Source organism: Nerophis ophidion, linkage group LG04, assembly GCF_033978795.1.
Source record: "Nerophis ophidion isolate RoL-2023_Sa linkage group LG04, RoL_Noph_v1.0, whole genome shotgun sequence".
Lineage (NCBI taxonomy): Eukaryota > Metazoa > Chordata > Actinopteri > Syngnathiformes > Syngnathidae > Nerophis > Nerophis ophidion.
This window is the reverse complement of record NC_084614.1, coordinates 69,351,515-69,357,389: the sequence shown is the minus strand read 5'-3', so window position 1 is coordinate 69,357,389 and position 5,875 is coordinate 69,351,515. Positions and strand designations below refer to the sequence as shown.

Sequence of the window (5,875 nt, the reverse complement as noted above, 5' to 3'; positions counted from 1 at the left end):
GATCTAGCGGCTAGCCAAATGATAGCTCCTCCCTCGGAAAAGGCAGACATCAAGTCAGTATAGACCAGGGGTCACCAACCTTTTTGAAACCAAGAGCTACTTCTTGGGTACTGATTAATGCGAAGGGCTACCAGTTTGATACACACTTAAATAAATTGCCAGAAATAGCCAATTTGCTCAATTTACCTTTAATATATATATATAAAAATGGGTATTTCTGTCTGTCATTCCGTCATACATTTTTTTTTCCTTTTACGGAATAAATGATGAAAATAAACACTTAATTGAACGGTTTATAAGAGGAGAAAACAGGAAAAAAATGAAAACTAAATTTTGAAATATATGTTATCTTCAATTTTGACTCTTTAAAATTAAAAATTCAACCGAAAAAAGAAGAGAAAAACTAGCTAATTCGAATCTTTTTAAAAAAATTAAAAAAATAATTTATGGAAGGTCATTAGTACTTTTTCACCAATAATTAATTTTAGAATTTTGATGACAGGTTTTAAATAGGTTAAAATCCAATCTGCATTTTGTTAGAATATATAACAAATTGGACCAAGCTATATTTCTAACAAAGACAAATCATTATTTTTTCTAGATTTTCCAGAATAAAAAATTGAAAATAAATTCAAAAGACTTTGCAATAAGATTTAAATTTGATTCTAAAGATTTCCTAGATTTGCCAGAATAATTTTTTTGAATTTTAATCATAATAAGTTTGAAAAAATATTTCACAAATATTCTTCGTCCAAAAAACATAAGCTAATAAAAGCTAATAAAGCTAATAAAAAAAAACAAATTTACTGGAACATTGATTTAAATTGTCAGGAAAGAAGACGAAGGAATTTAAAAGGTAAAAAGATATATGCGTTTAAAAATCCTAAAATCATTTTTAAGGTTGTATTTTTTCTCTAAAATTATCTTTCTGAAAGTTATAAGAAGCAAAGTAAAAAAATAAAATAATTTATTTAAACAAGTAAAGACCAAGTCTTTAAAATGTTTTCTTGGATTTTCTAATTCTATTTGAGTTTTGTCTCTCTCAGAATCAAAAATGTCGAGCAAAGCGAGACCAGCTTGTTAGTAAATAAATACAATTTAAAAAATAGAGGCAGCTCACTGGTAAGTGCTGCTATTTGAGCTATTTTTAGAACAGGCCAGCGGGCGACTCATCTGGTCCTTACGGGCTACCTGGTGCCCGCGGGCACCGCGTTGGTGACCCCTGCTATAGACCGATACGATGTAATTTCAGTTTCTTAGTTTAATTGCACAGAAGTTGACTCCATCATAACCATGTAAACGCACGTTTGTGTATGCACAAAACCCAAAACCAGTAAAGTTGGCGCGTTGTGTAATTCGTAAATAAAAACAGAATACAATGATTTACAAATCATTTTCAACTTATATTCACTTTAATAGACTGCAAAGACAAGATATTTGATGTTCAAACTGAGAAACTTTTTTTTTTTATTTTTATAAAACTTATGTTTTGGACACTCGGGTGAAGTGAGGGGCGGAGCTTTCTACCGATCACCACCTGGTAGTGAATTGGCTGCGATGGTGGGGGAGGATGCCGGACAGACCTGGGAGGCCCAAACGCATTGTGAGGGTCTGCTGGGAACGTCTGGCAGAATCTCCTGTCAGAGAAAGTTTCAATTCCCACCTCCGGAAGAACTTCGAACATGTCACGAGGGAGGTGCTGGACATTGAGTCCGAGTGGACCATGTTCCGCACCTCTATTGTCGAGGCGGCTGATCGAAGCTGTGGCCGCAAGGTAGTTGGTGCCTGTCGGGGCGGCAATCCTAAAACCCCCTGGTGGACACCAGCGGTGAGGGATGCCGTCAAGCTGAAGAAGGAGTCCTATCGGGTCCTTTTGGCTCATAGGACTCCGGAGGCAGTGGACAGGTACCGACAGGCCAAGCGGTGTGCGGCTTCGGCGGTCGCGGAGGCAAAAACTCGGACATGGGAGGAGTTCGGGGAAGCCATGGAAAACGACTTCCGGACGGCTTCGAAGCGATTCTGGACCACCGTCCGCCGCCTCAGGAAGGGGAAGCAGTGCACTATCAACACCGTGTATGGTGCGGATCGTGTTCTGCTGACCTCAACTGCGGATGTTGTGGATAGGTGGAAGGAATACTTCGAAGACCTCCTCAATCCCACCAACACGTCTTCCTATGAGGAAGCAGTGCCTGGGGAATCTGTGGTGGACTCTCCTATTTCTGGGGTTGAGGTAGTTAAAAAGCTCCTCGGTGGCAAGGCCCCGGGGGTGGACGAGACCCGCCCGGAGTTCCTTAAGGCTCTGGATGCTGTGGGGCTGTCTTGGTTGACAAGACTCTGCAGCATCGCGTGGACATCGGGGGCGGTACCTCTGGATTGGCAGACCGGGGTGGTGGTTCCTCTCTTTAAGAAGGGGGACTGGAGGGTGTGTTCCAACTATCGTGGGATCACACTCCTCAGCCTTCCCGGTAAGGTTTATTCAGGTGTACTGGAGAGGAGGCTACGCCGGATAATCGAACCTCGGATTCAGGAGGAACAGTGTGGTTTTCGTCCTGGTCGTGGAACTGTCGACCAGCTCTATACTCTCGGCAGGGTTCTTGAGGGTGCATGGGAGTTTGCCCAACCAGTCTACATGTGCTTTGTGGACTTGGAGAAGGCATTCGACCGTGTCCCTCGGAGAGTCCTGTGGGGAGTGCTCAGAGAGTATGGGGTATCGGACTGTCTTATTGTGGCGGTCCGCTCCCTGTAAGATCAGAGCCAGAGCTTGGTCCGCATTGCCGGCAGTAAGTCGAACACATTTCCAGTGAGGGTTGGACTCCGCCAAGGCTGTCCTTTGTCACCGATTCTGTTCATAACTTTTATGGACAGAATTTCTAGGCGGAGCCAAGGCGTTGAGGGGTTCCGGTTTGGTGACCGCAGGATTAGGTCTCTGCTTTTTGCAGATGATGTGGTCCTGATGGCTTCATCTGACCGGGATCTTCAGCTCTCACTGGATCGGTTTGCAGCCGAGTGTGAAGCGACCGGAATGAGAATCAGCACCTCCAAGTCCGAGTCCATGGTTCTCGCCCGGAAAAGGGTGGAATGCCATCTCCGGGTTGGGGAGGAGACCCTGCCCCAAGTGGAGGAGTTCAAGTACCTAGGAGTCTTGTTCACGAGTGGGGGAAGAGTGGATCGTGAGATCGACAGGCGGATCGGTGCGGCGTCTTCAGTAATGCGGACGTTGTACCGATCCGTTGTGTTGAAGAAGGAGCTGAGCCGGACGGCAAAGCTCTCAATTTACCGGTCGATCTACGTTCCCATCCTCACCTATGGTCATGAGCTTTGGGTCATGACCGAAAGGATAAGATCACGGGTACAAGCGCCCGAAATTAGTTTCCTCTGCCGTGTGGCGGGGCTCTCCCTTAGAGATAGGGTGAGAAGCTCTGCCATCCGGGAGGGACTCAAAGTAAAGCCGCTGCTCCTTCACATCGAGAGGAGCCAGATGAGGTGGTTCGGGCATCTGGTCAGGATGCCACCCGAACGCCTCCCTATGGAGGTGTTTAGGGCACGTCCAACCGGTAGGAGGCCACAGGGAAGACCCAGGACACGTTGGGAAGACTATGTCTCCCGCCTGGCCTGAGAACGCCTCGTGATCCCCCGGGAAGAGCTAGACGAAGTGGCTGGGGAGAGGGAAGTCTGGATTTCCCTGCTTAGGTTGTTGCCCCCGCGACCTGACCTCGGATAAGCGGAAGAAGATGGATGGATGGAGATGGATTAACTTAGAATTTAATGGCAACAACACATTGCAAAATGTTGGCACAAGGTCATTTTTACCACTATTACATAGCCTTTCCATTAACAATGAACCCGAGCTCAGCGAAGCTGGCAGCGCTTCTGGGTGTTGTTGATAAATGGCGTTCACTTTGCTATTAGAGTTTTAACTTGCACTTTACAGATGTAGCGACGAACTGTAGCTACTGACTGTGGTTTTCTTAAGTGTTCCTGTACCCATGTGGTGATACCCTTTACACACTGATGTCTCTTTTTGTTGCAGTACCGCCTGAGGGATCCAAGGTCACGGGCATTCAATACTTTGTGCAGTGATTTCTCTAGATTCCCTGAACCTTTTGATGACATTACAGACCTTAAATGCTGAAATCCCTAAATTCCTTACAATAGCTCGTTGGGAAATGTTGTTCTTAAACTGTTGGACAATTTGCTCACACATTTGTTCACAATGTGGTGACCCTCGCCCCATCCTTGTTTGTGAATGACTGAGCCTTTCATGGAAGCTGCTTTTATACCCAATCATGGCACCCACTTGTTCCTAATTAGCCTGCTCACCTGTGGGATTTTCCAAATAAGTGTTTGGTGAGCATTCCTCAACGTTCTCAGTCTTTTTTGCCACTTGTGCCAGCTTTTTTGAAACATGTTGCAGGCATCAAATTCCAAATGAGCTAAAATTTGCAAAAAACAAAGCTTACCAGTTTGAACGTTAAGTATCTTGTCCTTCCAGTAAATTCAATATATTAACCTATATTCAACTGAATATAGCTTGAAAGTTATTCGCAAATCATTGTATTCTGTTACGATTTACACAACGTGCCAACTTCACTGGTTTTGGGTTTTGTGGTATGCGCGCTTATAGGGATCTGGTCAACCCACAAAACATGTTATTACATAGTAAAATAGATACTACACCAGGAGACATGCATGACACTTATCCTCATGGATGCTGAGAAGCAGGCATTTATACTCGATACTATCGTATGTCCAAGCATTTGACATGTTATAAAACCGCTTACCTTCAGTGTGGCCAGCCTGCAACTAAATACCCATGCATCGCCACCAAAGTGCCTGAAACTGATCACAACCACGTCAAAGTGAGGCACAGAAACGACTCGACCAGACAGTTTCTTTGATGCCTTCTTTCATTCCCCCCCTGCACCTTCAAACGTGATCCTCTTAAAGGATTACTACCGCTCCCGGTCTGCTCTTCCCTCACCTGACAGCCCATATTTAGGGGGAAAACACCCCTCTTGTCATCACACTAATCTAGTTATACTCCACAAAAGATGGCCTCCAAGCTGCACTGACAGAAAAGTCTATCCTGTCTGAACCCATCCCGTCACAACCTAAATATTATTATTGTTACCGCAGGCGCATTTTTTTGATTTTTCAGGGTGGGGCCTTTGGTGGAAAACAAAAAAAAAACACTTCATTCAAGCACAAAACCCAAAACCAGTAAAGTTGGCACATTGTGTAAATGGTAAATAAATACAGAATACAATGATTTGCAAATCCATTTCAACCGATATTCAATTGAATAGACTGCAAAGACAAGATACTTAACGTTCAAACTGGAAAATGTTATTTTTTGAAAATTTCAGGTCATTTGGAATTTGATGCCTTCAACTTTCAAAAAAAGCTGGCACAAGTGGCAAAAAAGGAATACTCATCAAACACTTATTTGGAACATCCCACAGGTGAACAGGCTAATTAGGAACTGGTGGGTGCCATGATTGGGTGTAAAAGCAGCTTCCATGAAATGCTCGGTCATTCACAAACAAGGATGGGGCGAGGGTCACCACTTTGTGAACAAATGTCTGAGCAATTTGTTTAAGAACGACCTTTCTCAACCAGCCATTGCAAGGAATTTAGGGATTTCACTATCTAAGGTCCGTAATATCAAACGGTTCAGAAAATCCGGAGAAATCACTGCACGTAAGCCATGACATTACAGACCTTTGATCTCTCAGGCGGTACTGCATCAAAAAGGGACATCAGTGTGTAAAGGATATCACCACATGGTCTCAGAAAACCACTGTCAGTAACTACAGTTGGTCGCTACATCTGTAAGTACAAGTTAAAACTCTACTATGCAAAGCGAAAGCCATTT

At 44.1% G+C, this 5,875-nt stretch overlaps 1 protein-coding gene across 8 annotated transcripts in view; it reads right to left on the bottom strand.

Moving 5' to 3' along the window:
* LOC133551798 (TLC domain-containing protein 5-like) overlaps positions 1-5,126 on the bottom strand; it is a 6,816-nt gene extending 1,690 nt beyond the window's left edge. For 2 of the 8 annotated variants that reach the window (XM_061898892.1, XM_061898893.1), the window contains exons 1-2: positions 4,925-5,118; positions 4,782-4,839 (exon numbers count right to left, since the gene is read on the bottom strand). The gene's annotated coding sequence lies outside the window, so the exon portion shown is untranslated. Of the gene's footprint in view, positions 33-4,781 lie in introns of all 8 variants that reach the window. The other 6 variants (XM_061898895.1, XM_061898896.1, XR_009806570.1 and 3 more) reach the window with 5 other exon arrangements.
* Between the last annotated feature and the right edge of the window lie 749 nt (positions 5,127-5,875).